This window comes from Acomys minous (genome assembly GCF_964271855.1).
Source record: "Acomys minous genome assembly, chromosome: 3".
Classification (NCBI taxonomy): Eukaryota; Metazoa; Chordata; class Mammalia; order Rodentia; family Muridae; genus Acomys; species Acomys minous.
In genome coordinates, this window is record NC_140485.1 from 38926771 (window position 1) to 38948156 (window position 21386).

At 39.1% G+C, this 21386-nt stretch overlaps 1 pseudogene across 1 annotated transcript; it reads right to left on the minus strand.

Moving 5' to 3' along the window:
• Positions 1-16791: 16791 nt before the first annotated feature.
• On the minus strand, positions 16792-17931 carry LOC311594287 (D-aminoacyl-tRNA deacylase 1-like; annotated as a pseudogene). Its single transcript has one exon. The product of its transcript is annotated as a D-aminoacyl-tRNA deacylase 1-like (transcript).
• Positions 17932-21386: the final 3455 nt, after the last annotated feature.

The window sequence follows — 21386 nt, forward strand, 5'->3', positions numbered from 1 at the left end:
TTTACTGATGGCTAGGATCTTCTTACCATAGGGTGGGGTTTTCCGCATATTCCCAGGTGCTTGCTAAACAGGAAAGGGTCAGGCCTGTCAACTTCCATGAGGGTTATGTGACCCTTCTAACATGATTTAGGTTTCCCCAGATCTGGGAAAGAGAGAACTCTGCTGAGAAATGGAGTTCACCATAATAGACTAAGCTTAGTTGGCTATCAAGATGTTCCAGACTTCAACTTCTCCTGCAGTGCCTCGCATAGCAGGATGCTTCACAAGTGTCTCCTGCAATGCTGGGTAGCAGCAGTGACCTGCTTCTCCCAGTGAGCCAAAAGTAAAGAGGAAAACTGATAGATAAGCTGCAGTGTGCTGTGATGCCAGAAGATTTGGAGTATTGGTATTTAATGATTACATAAACAATCAACATTTTATTATAAAACTAGCTTTGTATTAGATTTCTTTGCCCTTGTTTTTTTTTTTTTTTTTTTTTTTTTTGTGTGTGTGTGTGTGTGTGTGTGTGTGTTCTGAGCCTGTTTAAGGTAGTATAAGCTATTTTGGTAAGATAGTTGTAATTTTGGCTTAACAATACTTTTGGCTTACCATGGGTTTGAAAGAAAATAACCCTACCCTAAGAGTAAAATCTGTGCAGGTCTCTTTCCTGTGCTGTGTGATAGCACTCTTCCCGTGTCCTTTTGCTACTCTCATGCATTTCCCAGTAGACAGGAATTCTGCCTCCATTAATCACCTTCCCATCTCTAGGTGCTAACAAATGTCTGGCACAGAAGGGCAATGGGAATCATAAGAATCATGTCTTCAGTGATTGCTTATACTCTAATACTGTACCACCATTTTCCCAGGAGAAAGGTCCAGCTATCATTCCTATTTTGCACATGAAGGAATGGAGTTACAGGAAAGTTAAAATTTTTGCTCAGTGGGATCACACAGCTGAGAAACAAAACCAAGACAAGAAGCCAGGCATAGCTAGATTCATAGTATAATTTCAACTACTGTGCTGCACCTTCTTCGTTAACTATTTATTGGGTGAATGAATGGCAAATGAAATAATAGATTGTGAAACTTCTTGTTTTCTTATACACTGCATGCATTATTTTTTACTCACTGTTTGTTTTTTTTCATAGCTAACCCATGCTGTTATATCACTTCTGCTGAACTGCTGTTGTCCATCACGCGCCCTTCAATATTGCACTCACTGAGCTGTAATTGTTGTTGTTTGCCTTCCTCCTTTAAGATGGGAACTATTCAATGTTAGTGATTAGCTATTAGCTCATCATCCTACCTATCCTACGTATCTATTAACTCAAAGCTCATATTTGTCCATCCTACCTTGCTATCAACTCGACTCATAGGACATTATAAATGATTCAGAAACATTGGCCAAATATATTTTAAATGAATACATTCATGGGGATTTTCAGAAACATCATTTCTCAGCAGTGTCCCATTAACAACTCAAGCTGGATATTTTTCTTTCTGTTATGAGGATTGTTCTGAACACTGTTGTCTACGTAGCGACAAATCAGGTTCATATGCCCCAGCATTTTCCATACTATAACAATGACAAAATGTCTCTAAGTATTGCCAAATATCTTCTGAGATATTTGAATTCCACTTTAGGCATCTTTTCTTCAGGTGGTTATATGTGTTACTTCCTTTATTTCCTTCTGTATTATTTAGGACTCTATGTTGAGTAGGACGTAAACCCAACCTGAATTAGTCAAACCCAAATGGTGACATCTTAGAGAAAACATTGTTATTTTTCTTGAGGCAAAAATGGCAGTCAAAGTAATATTTCCAACAACACCATATGGGAGAACCAATAAGTTCAGTGGACTTACTAATATATGAATAGATCCCAAACATTCAAAGGTTTTGCTCTAATATGGATGATAATCTCATTGAAGCTATGTCATAGAGTCCTGTCTTAAGTAAATCTATATTTTGTATACTCCAGTATCTCCTCAGACCATGTTCAATTGGGGAGTAGAAAGGATTAATGACTGAAGGTCTTGTGACACCTCCCTTCTTCTAGGGAGAAAATAGCCCCGTTATCACTACTACAGACCCACATATCACTGTGTTAATCTTATTTCATTACTGTGACCATGAGGCCAGAGACATCTCTCCTGAATGATGATTGATGGCCACCTCAGGCCTAGGGAGAAAAGGCCACACTACAATAACAAGGCTGGACCAAAAACACTGGCTTAGTTTGAAACAAGAACCTGCATCCCAATTAATCAGCTGTGGCCAGCATTAGTGGGTGCTCTGAAGTATCAAAATTCTTCACGACTCATATAGATGGATTAAGGAATGAGGATACTGGGAGAATGTTTGCAAAAACAGAGTAAAAGAAAAAAGGCACCTATAGGAATTTAGCAAATTTCACCAAAAGCTTCTTCTAGGATAATATCATTTTTAAAAAAGCATATGGAAATAGGATAGATTCCTTGGAGGGGGCAGACAACTTCTCTTAATTTCAGCATTGGCCAAAATCATTGGATACCAGTAAGAAAAGTGCAATACTATAGCCACAGTGTAGCTCAGCTTGTTCCCATAGGGTGTGTGAGGTATGTTACTGTAATTCCCCAATAGGCAACAGAACTCCGTCTCCAGGAACTGTGCAATTTTTTCATTCTAAATCTGGTCTGGATCTCAGCCTCACTCCTTCCATGGCTCCCATGCTGTGGCTCTCTCCACATATGGTACAACATTGGATTGTTTACCTCTTTTCAACAACTCCAGAGTCTCACTTGACCTCAGCTATTTGCAAATTGTTATCTCTTTACTCTGGGTTTACTTTTACCCCTTTTGTAAAGCTGGCATGGAGAATGCTTTCAGTTTGAGATGGTAAAACAAATATGTCTGCCCCCCACTCCCTGGTTTAGATGCTTAACAGAACTTTGGTTATGTTTAGGTGATATGTATGCAACCTTTCATGTGCTGGAGAAGAGATGGGCACAGAAACCTATTGTGGCAAGCATCCTTTCATCTAGGAAGATTCTGAAATTCTGAAATCTTTTAACGAAAACCTATGTGGATTTCTTCTCTGGCACTTGGAATAACTTTTGTTTTCCTGATTCTGTCACTCTGCTCTTAAGGCTTTCTCTATATACCTTTTCTAACACTGGCAATACCAGTTAGTTGTATGAGTTACTATGGAGAAGCACCATAGAGAAGTCATAATACAGCTGACTTCATGGTGACCAACTAGACTTCTTCATCTTGTTCCAGTAGCTTCTGTGGTATTGACAAAGGGTGAGGTGGTAGAGGAGGGGACCCATAAAGTGCAATGTAAATATTTGAGAAAAGTGTCTTGGTTTTGTAGAGACATTTTGAAATCTCAGTCTAAGCAAAGATTGAGTTGCATACAACTTCCAGGAAGAACTCAGCTCACCAGCCTCCACTATCAAATGCTACTGCCTGCAATCTATATGTGCAACATCCTCCCAGAGTGTGGCTCTTGTTTGTCACCTACTCTCAGATGCTCACATCTAGTTTGATTTTTGTCATGTTTTAGAAAGTTCTGTGTAGTAGTCTTTATAATCCATCTTGTAACTTCCTTGCCCTCTTCTCTTTTGTTTGCAGTGGGGATATTAGCCTCACACACTCAGCCACACAGAATATTCTCTGATAGACAGTGGTGAGAAAGATGCATTAGAAAACTGATTGTTTCGGTTTTGGGAGCCAGAAAAGAAGACTGGAAAAGTGAGTACATTTCTGAGTACAGTATGATGAAGGAAGTGAAGAAGGTGATGGAGTTATGGAAACATCTTAGTGGCAGGACCTAAGGATGCTCCTAAGGGTGACTTAAAGGGAGACTGGGACTAGAGGTATGAATTTAGCCTCCAAAATGCAGATATCAATTTGTTTTATTTCACCATTCTGAGTTAATCAAAAGCCAGGAAGAGGCCATTCTGTGCTGTGGTAAGTGAGACCACTTGATGCACAAGCATCAGGACCCGAGTTCCATCATCAGTACATAAATGCAAGGTTGTGTGTATATCTATGCCCCATACTTTAAACCCAACACTCAGGGAGAGGAGACACAACACAACCATAGGGCTTGATTGACAGCCTTTTAAGTTGAGATGATAAATTCAAGGCTCAGTGAGAGACCTATCTCAAGGAAATAAAGCACAGAGCAATAGAGTAGGAGGCACTCCACAGTCTTTGCTGGCCTCTGTGTACATGTCCTTACACACACATGCATCTATATTCCCCTTCCTACCACACACACACACACACACACACACACACACATATACGCACACACACACACACCACCACCACCACCACCACCACCAGCAGCAGCAGCAGCAGCAGCAGCAGCAGCAGCAGCACTGCTACAGCAAGAATAATGAGAAAACCCTTGGATGAGCCTTAGTCTTTTTATCCTAATGTTTTGAAACACTATGTATCATAATACTGTTTTGCTCCAAATGATTTGCTTTTAAGTCATACCCTTGTGTCTAACAGAAATTGGGAACTTCAGACTAACCCTTAACTTTCCTTCATCTTAATCTGATAATCCATAGGATAAAGACTCTAACACAGAACTTGGAGGAATTGAGCTGTAATTAATCTAGAATATCCTTCCTGAGGACTGGGTCTCACAGCATCTGAAAGTACAAAGCAAGTTGCCTAGAGTTTCTGTACATGACAAGAAAATTAGGGCTAACCAACAGCTATTTAATTGGACTTAATAGATCAATAGGAGAAAAGTCATAATTGCTACTGTATATAAGTTCTAGGCTTAGTGAGAGACCTGTCTCAAGGAAATAAAGTGGAGAGTTTTATTTATTTAGTTAAAAAAATCAAAGGTGGCATTGTTTAAACAAGGCCTGCATAATTACATCACTGGTTGGCATGATAAATAGGGTAGGAGATATCTCATAACAATAATTAAGGAAGTCAAAATTACTCAGATTTCAAAAGTTAGTTAAGAAAAGATAGTATTATGAAAGACCCTCTCCAACCTTAAAAGCATTCCTACACTTATCATCAAGCACATCTTATTCAGCAAAAAGTAACTACCTTAAGGGTACTGAAGGCAAATTTTCTTCATCATCTGATTTATCCTCAAGGCTTATATAAATGCTGCAAACACACAATTGGGTTATGACTGATTTTGTGAAATTTCTTAAGCTCAGAAAAAGGACGTTGTCATTTTCTTCACTGAACCATTCACCTGTAATAACTACTAATGCTAGATAGATATCATGTCTTAAATTAAGGACACACTTCAAATCCACACTTCAATAATGAAGAAGAAAAAAATTGAAAGAGGAAGAGATGTCTTAGAACATAAAATACAGGTACAATAAAATAAATAAGGCATTATGTTCTAGTATCTTTTAAGAAATTATAATTATTCATACACACTGATCACTCATATTACTGGCCTTTCCAGAAGTTGTATAGATTATGCTTTAGTGATGTCACACTCTGGATTGCCTATCTTACTTTTCTGTCCCCTGTCTACACTTTCAAGTACTGTTATAAATGCATTCAGTACTTAGTATTTAGCTGAAGAAAAAGTCTCCATCTTTGGATTTGGTCATATCTTCTAGGAAAGATACTTAAATTTTTGGGTTCTAGGGGTGATATTTTGCAGTCCATATGTTTGATTTTCTTTTTAGCAAGATCAAGAATTATTTATTTTATTTTTTAATACATTTTATTAATTTACTCATATTACATCTCAATTGTTATCCCCTCCCTTGTCTCTTCCCATTCCTCCCTCCCTCCCATTTTCCCCTTAATCCCTTCCCCTATGACTGTGACTGAAGGGGACCTCTTCCTCCTGTATATGTTCATAGGGTATCAAGTCTCTTCTTGGTAGCCTGCTATCTTTCCTCTGATTGCCACCAGGCCTCCCCATCCAGGGGACGTGGTCAAATATGGGACACCAGAGAGAAGCATGGGAGAATGGGAAAATAGAAGCATCCAGAGGGTCCTAGAAACCTACAAGAATAACATTATGATGGGCGGATCTGGCCCCAGGGGTCCTGCTCAAACTATCGCACCAGCCAAGAACAATACATGCAGTAAACTTCGAACCCCTACCCAGATCTACCCAATGGACAGGACATTCTTCACAGTTGAGTGAAATAATTATTTATTTCAAATGAAATATTTTGTAGCACATATATTTGAAGATCTCTAAATATTTGAAAATATTTATATAAGGTGCTATGTAGGTTGCTGACAGGGAGGGTAATTATCAACAGTCTTATTTGAACCCTAGAAGCTACAATAATTAACCACAGTGGCAAGATATGCTCATGAGTAAAAGATTGTCGCCAGTGTTAAGAGGGAAATCAAACACTTTCTGATTGGACTTAAGGCTGACTCTACAGGAGAAAACACATGCCTGGAACTGTAAATGTAGGCAAGAATCCTTTGTTTTGGAAGTCATAATGCCAAGAGGAGAACCTACTACTCTTACTCCACATGAAGGATGTAGTATCAAATTATCCTCTAAATTCATTTTTCTCTGCATACATGGTGCATTTTTCAGACATTACTATAGAAGTTTGTGCAGTGATGCTGTTTAAAAAAGAAACTCACAAGTGGTCTAAATGCATAGAATAAATGTCAATCAACATTCAGCCTCAAATCATGCATCTATGTCATCAGCCCTTTTCTAAGGCGTAGAGAACATCACTAAAGATGGGGCAGAAAAACTAGAAGGGGCAGAAAGACTTTAGGAGCCAAATGCATGAAAGGTCGAGATGGAAACAGTATTTTTGGATACAACAAGATCACTACACTTAGGAGTACACAGAAGCTGTGGTTGACTGGTCAAGATCTGTACAAGAGAAAGCCAGTCAGCATTCTAGCATGAAGAGGGAAGGAGCTCGCAAATCCCTACTCCTACTTGAGGAGCCTGCATAATTGGTGGCTTCTGGGGATGGCATACCCTTTCTTTGAGGGTAGGTTGAGCATACTCAATGGATAGCCTCATACCCATGAATATTTCAGTAGCACATAGTAGACTCGATAGGTTGTTATAAAAGTAAAAGAACACAAAAGGGGAAGACAGGGAGTTTGAGGTAGATGTGGGAGAAGTTGGGTGAAAGGAGTGAATATGACTAAGATACATTGTATGAGATTAGGTACCAACTTTTTGGAAACATTTGAAAAACAACCCTGGGAATATTCTATTATATTCTTTTAATAATTGTCTTAGTATCAGCCAAAAATAAAATACTAGATTTATATCTGTCAATAAGAATAGAAATAAAAACATCTCACTCAAAATTCACAATTTGTAGAGCAGTACAAATGATAACACAAATGAAAGAGGAGCAAGAACAACATAAAATTTGTTATTGAATGAAATTTTATTAGTGATTATTAAATACATATATGCTGGGCTAGAGAGGTGGTTCAGTGTTTAAGAGCACTGGCAAATCTAGATGGTTTAATTCTCAGAACCCACATAGTGGTTCATAGCTATCTTGAAACTCCAGTCCCAGGGAATCTGATGCAGTCTTCTGGCTTCTGAGGACACTGCACACACACACACACACACACACACACACACACACACACACACACACACATGATATGCAGGTATACATGGATACTCATATACTTTAAAAAATTAAAACCATATAAATATCCATATTCAGTGTGCCTTGGATTAAAAAACTTACGTTACATCCATTGATAATGTGGCTATTGGATAGGCATTTCATTTCTTGTTGCTTCAAATATGTTGCATTTCATGGGACATGTCCCTCGGGCTAGTATGCAGATATAAGTGAGTATATACCATTTAACTCTTTCTGCTTCTGGGTTAACTCACTCATTATGATCATTTCTAGTTCAATCCATTTGTCCACAAATTTTGGGAATTCCTTGTTTTTAATAGCTGAGTAGTATCCCATAGTGTAAATGCACCACAGTTTCTTTATTCATTCTTCTACTGAGGGACACTTAGGCTGTTTCCATGATCTGGCTATTATGAATAAGGCTGCTATGAAACTGGGACAGAGGGGAGGACATTCTATTGGGACTCTAGATGAGAGAAGCATGGGAGTATGGCAAAGTTGAAGGATCCAGAGGATCCTGGAAACATACAAGAAGAACATTATGATAGGCAGATTTGGGCCCAGGGGGTCCCGCTCAAATTATGGCACCAGCCAAGAACAATACAGGCCGTAAACTTCAAACCCCTACCCAGATCTAGCCAATGGACAGGACATTCTCCACAGTTGAGTGGAGAGTGGGGTTTGACTTTCACATGTACTCTAGTGCTTCATATTTGAACACGTCCCCTGAATGGGGAGACCTGGTGGCACTCAGAGGAAGGATAGCAGGCTACCAAGAAGAGACTTGATACCCTATGAACATATACAGGGGGAAGAAGTCCCCTTCAGTCACAGTCATAGGGGAGGGGAGTAAGGGGAAAATGGGAGGGAGGGGGAATGGGAGGATACAAGGGAGGGGATAACAATTGAGATGCAATATGAATAAAGTAATAAAATTAAATTTAAAAAACCCAAAAAGCAAATATTTTGCATTTATAACAAGGACAATGATAATTCCACTTTTTTGGTTACTGTGGCTATTAAATAAGGTTGCATTTTCAGGATCTTAAATGAGTGCTAGCATATCAAAAATACAAGATTTACTGTCCTAACTGCTTTTGTTAGAGAAAGTTTTCATAATGTTGATTGATGGACAGCAAATTCAATGAAGTTAGATTAAGGGACAAAAGAGGAATACAACGCAGGCACTAAAAACACAGTATGCATTCTATTTTTGGTTTTAGTGATGCATTTCCCAGGCTTGTCTCAAAATCTTGGTTCAAGTAATGCTCCTATCTACCTGATGTCCTATTTTATTTTCTCACAAAATAAGATTAAAGTCCATGCCTTCCATTAAGACATAATAACATTTGCTAATATTATTATTCAACTGTCAAGATCAGGAACATATTTTATCATCTATGATATTTTCAGATAAAAACTAAAAAGTTCATGAATAACTTTAAAAAAACAATATAAGATTTGAAAGAAAGCAAGGGACTAGATGTAGCTACTCTTCTTGTAGAAGAGTAGGGTCTTTTGTATCTGTATTGTCACAGGTAAAAATAATTCCATGTTATTGAAAACTTTTAGAATCACAAAATTCTACCAAGATATTGTAGTGGATAGCTTCCTCCACACTAACCACCCACTTCCTTCTTACCTAATAAAATATTATTTTGGATATTGTTAATCATCTTCTAGAAATTTTACATAAAACCAGAAGTTTCCATAGGGCTTCAGGCTACTGATAAAGAACCTGTTTACTTGACTCTTTTGAAGCTGCATGCTACATGTGTTCAATTAACTAAATTATAATGAAAGCAGAAATAGTATATAAGATTTTTTTTACATTCTTCACCTAAAGGGAAGAGACACATTCTTTCTATTCATTTCTCTCTCTTTCTATATGACAGGACTTGGATGTTGAGGATGGAGCCATAGTAGACATTATGAGCCCAGAGATGAGACCTATGGATTAAATATGACACAATAATTAAATGAGTCCTGAGTCTCTGAAACTTGAAGAAGAAAGATGCTGCTTTGCTTCAGTTTACCTATAAGAAGGTGATGAACTCAGAGAAATGCAAATCAAAACAACTCTGAGATTCCATCTTATATCCATCAGAATGGCTAAGATAAAAAATTCAAGTGACACCACCTGCTGGTGAGGATGTGGGGAAAGAGGAACACTCCTTCATTGCTGGTGGGAATGCAAACTGGTACAACCACTTTGGAAATCTACCTGGTGCTTTCTCAGAAAAATAGGAATAGGGCTTCCTCAAGACCCAGCTATTCCACTCCTTAGACTATATCCAGAAAATGCTCCACCACAGAACAGGAACATATGCTCAACCATGTTCATTGTAGCCTTATTCATAATACCAGAATCTGGAAACAGCCTAAATGTCCCTCAGTTGAAGAATGGGTAGTGAAATTGTGGTACATTTACACTATGGAATACTACTCAGCTACGAAAAACAAGGAAATCCAGAAATTTGTGGACAAATGGAGGAAATTAGAAACGATCATACTGAATGAGTTAACCCAGAAACAGAAAGACTCACATGGTATATACTCACTTATAATTGGACACTAGCCCAAAAGGCATGTCCCATGAATGTTTTCACTTACCAGGAGATTGGGATAAATGTTAGGACATCCTACTGGGACTCCAGGTAAGAGAAATATAGGAGATGGGGAAATAGAACGATCCAGAGGATCTTAGAACGCTACAAGAAAAACATCATAGTGGGTGGCTCAGGGCCCACGGATGTCTGCTCAAACTATTGCACTAACCAAGCACAATATAAGTAGTAAACCCCAAACCCCACACCCCTACTCTGATCTACCCAATGGACAGGACATCCTCCACAGTTATGTAGAGAGCAGGGACTAACTCTGACATGAGCTCTTGTGCCCCATATTTGACGACTTCCCCTTGGTAGGGAGCCCTAGTGGCACTCAAAGAAAGAAGAGGCAGACAACCAAGATGAGACTTGTTAGCCTGCGACCATCAAGTCGGGGTGGAGATCCACCTCGGGCATGGACCTAAGGGAAGGTATTAGGGTGGGGATGGGAGGGTAGGAGGAATGGGAGGATACGAGTTATAGGAGAACAATTGAGTTGTAATCTGAATAAATTAATAAAAAAATAAAATAAAATAGTACAATTATAGCAACAACAAAAAGAAGGTGACGAGCTTGTGTGTAACTCATTTCTAGTTTTGGCTAGAATTGCAATGAAATTCTAGCTAATGCAAGAATAAATTGCTATGGCTTAAATATCCTTTCAGGCTCATAGGTTAAATACATAGTCCTACATAATTTTGGAAGATGGGGGAAGTTTTAGGAGATGGGGCTTACCTAGAGGATGTCCTTCCTAAGCAGTGTTCTTTGAACACTCTTTACCTGTACCATAGTTCCATTTTATTCTCTGCACTTCATGCCATCTTTGCTTGACCATGCCATTTCTGCCCTGATGCTCAATCTCTTCACAACCTAGAAGCCATGAACTATTGATCATGGACAGAAACCTATGAATTATAAGTAGAGTTTTTTTTTCTTTCTTTCTTAACTTGTTCCAGCAATTGGGGTTTGCTAGTTTTCAAACAGGCTGTCAGTGAGCCTCATCCCAGAGCAAGCATTCTGGTTTCAGATGTGCTACACTGTTTTGGTTTTGGGGTGTTTGTCTTTGTGTGTGTGTGTGTGTGTGTGTGTGTGTGTGTGTGTGTGTGTGTGTGTGTGTGTGTGTGTGTGTGTGTGTTTGTGTGTGTGTACTGTGGCTTCAAATGCAGGTCTAGTGTATAACCAGTATAACCAGCAAGCATTCCTTCCTACTGAGCCTCAGGCCTTGTAACAATTTCTTCACTCTCTCATGAGATCTTGTTTCCTGAGGCTACTTCTTCAGTGTAAACATCCTAGCAACCAGGTGCCAGGTTGCTTCTCACTCAACTTTAGGATAGGTGCATCAAGTGGACCATATCTCACTGATTTCAGTCAAGATTTGAGAGGTGCTCACAAAAGTACAGATAAAGGAAGCTGTAGGTAATTGTGGGCAATCTTTAAATACAGTTGCAGGAAGAAGTCTTCCTCTATTTTCCTGCCCAGGAGAAGTCCAGCTCCCTTTTAATCTGTTCCTCTAGAATAATTGACCTTTATTCTAAATTGTGAAACAAGGGTTGGACACAGTGGTTCAAAGAATTTTGATTTGTATACTTCCACTTGTAGGCCTCTCTTCACCTGAAGGTTATGGCTTTCCAGCCCTTCCATCATGTAAGACTACTTTTATTGTAAAGGCTTTTGTCATCTCCGGAACACAGCAGAACACACAGTGGAATCAAGGTCTGGATATAACGTAAGCTTTTCTAAGGAAGCACTAGATGTTTCTTTATAACCTCCACCCCTGTAGACTTCAATATTGTTGTTTTGAAAGAAAATGTTTCCAGCTGGTAAATTCTGAACCTCCAGATACAGGTAGAAAACAAAACTGTCCTTGATCATAGAAAAAGAACTAGCTGGGTTCTATGCTAATCAGAGCAGACCTCATTCTTTGTGAGAGGGAAAGAAAATCACTGTTGCTGAAGCACTTTGAAGTGAAAGCTATTTGAATGATTTTTCTGAATGACGCAAGGCTGAGCAGATCAAATCTGGTGAAAGAGAATACAGACATTACACTGAACATCCTGTTGGTCACAGGCTTGAGATAGAAACTTCCAGAAAAAAATAATCTTTTTAATGTAAAAGTTATCTAAGGAAAATGAACAATTTATATTGAGAGAATCAATGAAAGAAGTGGTCCCCATAATTAACATGCAAAGATACTGGCTACAACTCAGCTACAGGATGGTAATAAGATTTTGTTTCCTTGAGTCTAGGGACCCTGTCAGGCCACACATGCATAGAAGCTCACTGTTGATAAATACTCACAATGGCTTGTAAGGGACTCAATAATGTTATCATTATTAAAATATTTTTCTATAACACACACATGCACACACACACATGTCTGCATGTGTATATATAAATGATGCTTAGCGAAAAGCTCAGTTATGCCTTAAAACCTATACAGAATATATTTCCCTTGTAGACAGCCATCTCAATCTTCTGATAAAGATGTAATTTATGGAATTTATGAAGCCCTATTCTATAGAGATAGAAGCAGGCCTTGTCACTGTCAGGTTTCAGGGGAAATTCTGATCAAGACATTCATTCTAGCTGGGATATAAGCTAGGGAAGTCACTCGAGGATTTTATCTAAAGCAGATTCCATCCCAGAAATAACAAAGGAGAAGTAAAAGTCCAAGAGGGCTAAAGACAAGGAGGAGGAATGTGTGGCTTGAACTACGTATCTGTCTGTCTCGTGCCTGTACTAATACAAAACAAATACACAGAGGCTCCAGGGAGACCAGATGGGATAAAATCTCAAGGAGACAGTAGATGTCACTTTCAAACCTAAGAAGCAAAGAGCATATTACAGAAATAAGACAGAAGAAAACAAAACTCTACTAACAAAATGAAATGAGGTCTCATGGAGCTGGAAGAAAAAGAAGCTGCTGCCTTAGAATAGCCTGCAGAATCAGTTTTCAGTGTGAAATATATCTCCTTGTTCAAGTTCTGGTTCTGCCTTAAGAATCTGAGCTCTAAGAGGGCTAGGTCTGGATTAATTTACATAGAAGATTACAGATCCTGGCATATGTAGGTGAAGGTGATTGACAGTGTAACTAGGATATCTACAATATCTAAATTAGAAAGAACCCCACACCCAGGAAAAGCATAGATTACAAATGGCTAAGAGTAATATGTGTCACTTAACAGCTGAAAGGGCACTTTGGTACTCATGTTGTACATACTATTGTTCAATGTACGGGTTATCCAGATTTTTCTTTTCTTTTTTTCAAAGGAGGGTATTTCTGTGTTTTTTCCAGACAGAGTTTTTCTGTGTAGCCTTGCTTTTTGTGGAACTTGCTCTGTAAACCAGGCAACTTTGAACTCTCAAGAGTTGGGATTAATAGTGTGTACTACTAACCCCCTCTAAACACACACTCCAAGTATTTCCTTCTATTAACATTTTAATAGACTTTTCAGGAAAGAACATTGGCTCTGAATTTCAATATCCCTAAGAGTACTTACTTGGAAAATGATGACATGCCACCAATAAGAGTCAGGAAACTAATCACCTGAGGGGTGTTGTTAAACCTTCATAGTAATAAATTCTGCAAATAAATCAATCCTGACTAATTAGAGCTCCTTGCCTCTAGAGTGAACAAATGCGTTGATGCTTTTTATTTGCTTCTTTCTCATGGAGTATTTGCTACATGGCACTATTTTGTTTCAGCTGCAGAGGTGAATGGTTGGCAGAGGTGAACATGTTCTATGCTTATAACGATGAAGAAGTCAAAGATACACAAGAAAAGGCACATCATGGTCCTTTTCCCCCAGAAATTAGAAAAGTCCTCACCATACTTTCACAGTGTAATTTGGAGTCACCAACAGAAGTCAGTCACGGCAAGGACTGCAGATGTCAACCAAGAATTGAAGGCAAGGTTCTCCTGGGAAGACAGTGGATTATTTCTCTTGAGGCTCCACAGTTTTGTTTCTGCTTCAACACCTCGTCTTTCTCTATGTCCTTTCCTTGCCACTTACAAAGTAAAGTGAATGACCCACTCACTCTAATATGGCAGAATGCTTGCTTTTCTTCTGTCTGCTTAATGGACATCACTACTTCTTTCCTGAATTCAACTCCTAAGCACCACCTTCTCTCAAACTTTGATACTATACCCTTTTATATGTCACTTGCCCACTCTCCAGAGCAGACTAGCATCTCACTTTTTTTTTTGGTGCCTCTAAAGTTTTCTGTAGAAGTCTCTAGAAGCTTCCTAAAATGTTTCTTGATTTTACATCTGTTCTTCTTAGTGACAGCACACAGCAGAATCCAGTCACACAATCAAGAAGTGCATCTATGTAAATACATGCAACCGGACCTATATATGTATTCCAATTTTGTGTGCTTTGTGTGTGGCATATACACATATGTGTGTGTGGATGTGTGGGCATGTGCATATGGGTCCTGTGGGACAGAAGAGAATGCCAGGTGTTCTTGTCTCTCACTCTCCACATTATCCCCTTGAGACAGGATCTCACTGAACGTAGAATGCTAGTCGCAGGAATCTTTCTCGTCCCACCCCTCTACAGTACTGGAGGATCATACATGGTCTTGCCAAGCTTCTTATGTAGTTGCTGGGACTTCACCTTAGGTATTCATGCTCACATTCTTACTCACCATTATGTATTCTGTTATTAGGGAGACATTTTGTTAAAATAATTGTTGAAATTTATGTCTATTCTTGTATCTTGAACTCTTTACGAGTGTGAATAATTAATTTGGGTTTTCCAATCATAAATCTATTAACATTTAATTTATTTATGTATGTGTTTAGTGTGCGCATGTGTATGAGATTGTACATGTAACTTTGTGTTGTGTGTGTGCTCACATGCTGTGACATGCATATGAGGATCTGAAAGACAATTTGAAGGAGTTACTTCTCTCCTTCCATCACGTGGGTTCTGGGAATTGAACTTACATCTTCAGGCTTGGCAGCAAGTACCTTTACTTGCTGAGCCATCATTCCAGCTCAACCTATAAGTGTTCTTTGAACTCTACCAAGTAATAAGCAAACTCTGTAAAACAGTTCACTTAGAGTACAATGTTCAGTTAAACTACAATATAAAAATAGGAGCAAGTCCTTTCACAATATTATAGAGATAAATAGCTGATATTCATAAGTGTTGATACATGCATGAGAATGAATGAGCAACTGAATCCTGAAGATGGGTGAGTGTGATCCCTGAAGCTCACTGTAGGTTTTCTGGGAGAATATCCACAACTAACCCAGCAATCTTAAGTGGACAGTGAGTCAATAGAAGAAGAAACTATGAAAGACTCTGACCAAGCCTTTTCAAGGATGATGCAGCCAGATGCACCATGGATACCCATCTGCACATAAAAACATAAAATGTATATGTGCATGTATGCATGCATTTACTTTCTATTAAATGAGGAAACTAGCTTCATTATCCTGTGGTTTTCTATCATGAATACATTGGTATATATTTATTTTCACCTTCTATACATTTAAAAGGCAGGTGAGAATGAGGCATTTCCTTTAAACTTGGTGCTACTGATAGTATTTGATCATTATTTGATCACGGACTTCTCTGGATCTAAGGATAAAGGTCTCTTATTTAGTACAAAGAGAAAGACATAGAGGCAATATGACTAGCTGGTGATCAGATGGCTAAGAGTCAGAGGTCTTTGATACCTCTCTGTCTTATTTAACCAGACTGTTTGGATAGTCGGAGGTGATTATTTGAACTGGAGCTGGGTTACGAAGAGGTCTCCAGGTCAGTTAGCAGTTGTAGTCATCTGGACAAAAGTTGATTTGAACAAGGGCCCCAGAAGGTATATGAAGGCAGCCTCACTAGAGAGAAGGTCAAGAAGGCTGAAGGAACTGAGCTGGATCATGATGTTCTCTGAGGAGACAGAAGCCAAGAAGAAGCCTTGCCCCAAACTCTGAATTATCAAGGAAATTTATAAGACCCTCCTTACCAATTTAATAGTATGAATAGGTCACTTTGAAGCTATTCAGATAGGAGACTGGAGAGATGTCAGAGGATCAGGGTTCAGTTACCAGGGCCTATATCAGGTGGATCAGATCAAAACTTACTCTAACTCCAGTTCCATATGATCTAATGTCCTCTGCCTTCCGTAGGCAACTGTGCCCATGTGGTGTATATAAGCTTACACAGACACTCATACATATGCATAAACAAAAATGAATATTTAAATATATACAGATGAATCACTGGAATAATTTATGACTTCCCTCTGTAAACTGTCTAAGAGTCCTACACACTTGGGCCAAAACTTCCAGCCCTATTTCTGATTGTTATCAAAGTAGAAAGCTAGGGAAATGATCAGTGTGGTGTCAGGCCATGGCTTCTATCTGTGATACTTCTTGCTGATAGAAACTAATTTCCATAGGCTGATGTATGTTTCTGTCCTACAGGAGCTGTGCCAGTTATAATCCCAATCCTGTAGACAGCAGTTACTTTGAATGACTTTTTTCTCACTTCCTGTATCCCCTTTATGCTGATAATAATGCCCCTTTGGGGGCTTCTAGGATCTCAGTTTCCTTTCCTTTCTTTCTTTCTTTCTTTCTTTCTTTCTTTCTTTTTTTTTGAGATTTAAGGTTTTATTATTTATTTTTTAAAAAATGGGGAAAATTACAAGATACAAAGTCTCATACAATATGTTATTGTTGGTTCCCTAACACCAGCCCTATCTTGTGACTCAGTGATGGAGACAATATGGACAGCAAGAATGTGCTGGAAACTGATCATGGATACACAGAATACACCACAACAGACTTGAAGACAGATGATACTGGGCCCGCCTGCTCCAAAAGCAAGCAAAGCTATGGCAGAAAGCAAGAAAACCGATGGACCTCTGTCCATGGGAAAGGCGTGGGTGTGAGCCCATGAGCGTTCCTCCACTCCCACCAGACCACAGCAATACGCCGAATGGAATGGTCCTTTGGAGTTTTTCAAGGGGATTCAGATTCCCAGTGTCTTAGTTCTGATTTTCTTTTCATATTTGAGTCCAGAATTCTCAAAGCAACGTAGGGGTTGAGCATCTCGAATGTTCCAGGATCTGTTTCTGCCCAATGGTAATTTGCTGAACTCCTGCTTCTGTAGCTATGGCTCCCGCTCCAAAGACACATCATCCTCTGCTCCGCTGTTGGTGCTGTGGTCTTCTTTAAGGGGTGGATTCCGTTCTTTGCTTGACTCAGAAGGCCCCTCGGCTCTGGTCTTTTCTTTTCTCTGCTGCTATTTCTCCAGCTTTGACAGCTGCTTTGGATCAGAGCTAGCAGCACCAGGAGCAGGAGACTCCTGTGCTATAGTCACCGGCCCATTGTTCTGAATGTGCACCTGCATATAGCCACCAAACTTGCCATCTCTGATGAGCTCCGGTCTGTAGTTCTTGGGAAGCTGTTGTAGAAGCTATCAGCCTGCTCTGTGAGCATCGCCAGGTGGAAGTCGGGCTTGTTTCCCTTGAGAACGCACTGGAGGGTGAACTGGCTGACACACAGCACCTCATACTGCTTACCCATCACGCTCTAGGACCAGTGCTTCCCGCTCTCGTCCTCAAACACACACGGATTTAAAATCTTTCGAACCATGTGTTCCAGTTCCTTCTGGGAATCTTCCACGGAGATGCCCAGCAGCACGCAGATGCCCCGTCCAATGGCACTGATCTGCTCTCCTCCGACTGTGATGCTAGCCCAGGTGGCACGCTGCACCAAGGCTTTCATGGCGGCGGCTGTGGCGACTCGAATTTCAGTTTTCTAGTTGCTATCTCCTTATATTTAACGCATCTCCCTAGCCCGGAGATGATGCCAGACTTTCTATAACCTTTTCCAGAAATATCCTTTCGAGGACAGCCTCAGATTGTCATCTTTTCACTGCGAATAAAATTGAGCACTATAAAAGTGAGGAATTTGCCATATGTGGCCAAGCCATAGGGAATTTGTGGGTTGGTGTCTCATTCAAACTGTCTTCTACCACCATCCAGGCCGAGTGGCAGGCACACTTGTTTAAACCCAGTGATCTTTCAGCTGAGTATACTATAGAGAGCACTGTCATGATAACTTGTGTGCTCTGTTTGCCTCTGAAGAACCAGGCTTACTGGGGACAGTAGACAAAGAACAGAAAATGAATAATTTATATTTCACTCTCTTGCAGAGGCTCCCCACTGGGTTGCTTTCTAGGAAAAATATTTCTGGCTTGCAGGCTCAGCATGAGAACATGTGCCAAGCCCAGCCCACTGGCCCCCTATTCACACTAAGATATTAACCAGATAGAAATAACAGGCTGCTGGGTTTGATTGTTGCCTTTGTATCTTGGTCCCTGGGAAAAGGAGATGCTTTCTATTAACTAGTGAAAAAAAATACCTCTCCCCAGTCTGAGTGTTTATTTGTTGTCAAAATGATCCAGATGGTAGGTAGAGAAGAGGCATGCTTATAGCAAGACCACCAGAATTCTTGTTTGATATTGCATGTGAATTTCCCTTCTGAGCTCAGCTGTAGGGTATTTTATTAATCTTGTTGCCTACCAGATTCCATCTGCTAAATTATACACTCAAAATAGAGACAGACCTCATAGATGCATCTATCTAGTGTCATTTCTGTATGCTGTTATAAATCGAGATTTTTATAAATCAATAAATTGATTGATCTGTAGTACTAAATGAGATGTCCATTATTTTCTACAAGGAAAACTATATTGCTTAGAGAACAGTAGAACAGGGAAGCTCTAATTTATAGACCTGGCGATTCTTTGATCCATGGAATACAGTTATTGAGATCAGATGTGAGAATATGACCCGAGTTCTGTCGAGCCTTATGCAAGTGGATAGTATGTCTTTGATTTAGCATTAAAAATCTCAACAAACACTGGCTTTTATGGGTATATCAGTTCCCTTTCTGCAGTGAACTCTGTGGTATTAGAGAGCAAACCACAGTGCAGCACTGAGAGCAGCATTGTGGAGCAAGCAAAGTGAGGAGTAAATCAGGATGACTGTGAAGAAGCATGATTGAAAAGGAAGAGAGTAAAAAGAGAAGCAAGAGAGAAAAGCAAAAGGCAGAGATATATGATAGGCAATCAATAGACACTTAGAGAGATGGTATAGGTAGATGATACCTAGATATTTAAATAGATGTTACATAGATAGATGATTGCTACTTAGCTAGAGTATATAGATAGATAGACACTTAGCTTATATCTAGAAGATGATTGATAGAGAGACAGATAGATGATAGCTAGATACTTAGTAAATAGATAAGATAGTGGATAGCTAGATACTTAGATAGTAGATAGATGAGAAGATAGATACTTAAATGATAGATAGCTGAGATAGAAGGATAGATAGGTAGATAGATAGATAGATAGATAGATAGATAGATAGATGACATAGAGCTTAGTGTCCTTCAAATTAGTTGCAGCATACTGGAGATTTAAATTCCAGGACTTGTGCTGCCTGTGTCCCCTACTGCTTCAGCAAAGGTAGAATAACTTTTCTTCTAGTTTCTTTGTATATGGGCACATTGAATCTTCTGTTCTTGTCATCTGGTAAATTTTTCCTTACCCTATTTAGAAAATTATCCTTGGGTCATACAAAAACCACTCTGATTGTAACTTTAGGCCTTCCAACTAATATAAATAGCATCCTTAACTTCCAATAGTTTAAAAGATAAGACTTTTCCCATACATCTTTCCTGGAAAACATTAGTATACTCTCTGCTCACTGTTACTATTGGTATGCTCTTTATCAAAACAATGACCATCTTAGATGTAATCACATTGTAAAGTCATCTTGAGACCATATTCATCAACTGAAATCCTTTTTTGTTTGTAACATTTGTCCTTGCCTACTCTTCATCCTTGAGCCCCTCCTTCAAAGTCGTTTGTGTTTATTTGATTTTTGCTTTTCAGATGTGTTTACCATACCATTACTTCTAACCTTAAAATGCTATTAAACCTTAATTTTACTGTTAATTATAGAGTGCATCCCTTGACAGGTGATTCCATGGAAAACTTCACTGTGCATCTGGTGTGTCTATTGGCTACATTTTAGCACTAGATAGTAAAATTTTTTCTCAAAGTTTGTTTTTTATCATTTATTTATTTAATAGCAGAGGTGTACTGCACCACAGCTGTATTCTCTGTCTCTTCCATCCTGAGGTCTATGATCTTACAGACTAAGATGGAACTAGAACTTCAGGAAGAATCTGAAGCCTCCAATCATTTAGTATTTAGTATGCTGCAAAACCTCACGAGGTTACATATGAAAAAATAAGCTTCCTCTTATCCTATAAAAACATTGACTGAATGCTTCCTTTTTTAATGTTAACTCCATTATATCATAAAAGTCATGAATTAAAAGATCTGTTACAGTGGTGGCAATGAGAAATCTGTGCCTATCCTGACCTTCTACTCTTAAATTAGACAGCCGTCATTATAACCCCTGAACAGCATCCAATAAAAAAAATTGATGTTAGCTGCATGTATGACCTCCATTATCCTGCCTCTGTGGCTTTGCTTCTCTCCTTATTGTTGGCAATTGCTAATTTTAAGTTTCTGCCTACCTCTCAAGACTGCCGTTATTGTCTTCAATATTTCATTTTTTACCACAACAGTTTAATAATTTTAAAAATATTTCTTATGATTCATTTGTATCATATTCACTCTCCATTCTTCCAGCCATCTCCTTCTGGATTCACTTCTACCTCCCTCGCCCAGCCTCGCCAGGGATTGTAGCTACAATTACCCTTGGGTATAAAGTTAAGTCTTAGAATACAGTAATAGGTTATGCTAGACTACCAGTGTTGCTGTAGTAGATCTTTTTCTACGTTCCATAACTTCACTAGTAAGAGGAAGCTGGCTAGTTTTCCCATGTCAGGCATGTTTTTCCCCATTTAGTGGACCTTAAGTTGCTACCAAAAGTCAGAACTACTTCTTGCACTTTTAGGAATGTCTTGCCCCGCTGGTAATAATTGTGGGGCATAGGTATTGCAGCTGGATAGCATTGTTCAATGGCTTCCCTTGGCAGCCTGCATAGTATCTTCATGGAAGAAGAAAGGAGTCTTTCTTATCAGATGGTGTTCAAATCATATAAGTCCTGTGTCTTGAGTGTGCGGTGTCTTCACCAATATGGTCCCTACCATCAACCCCTTTGAGGAAACCAAGGGCTACATCAATAATCTATATTATTTTGGGAGTCA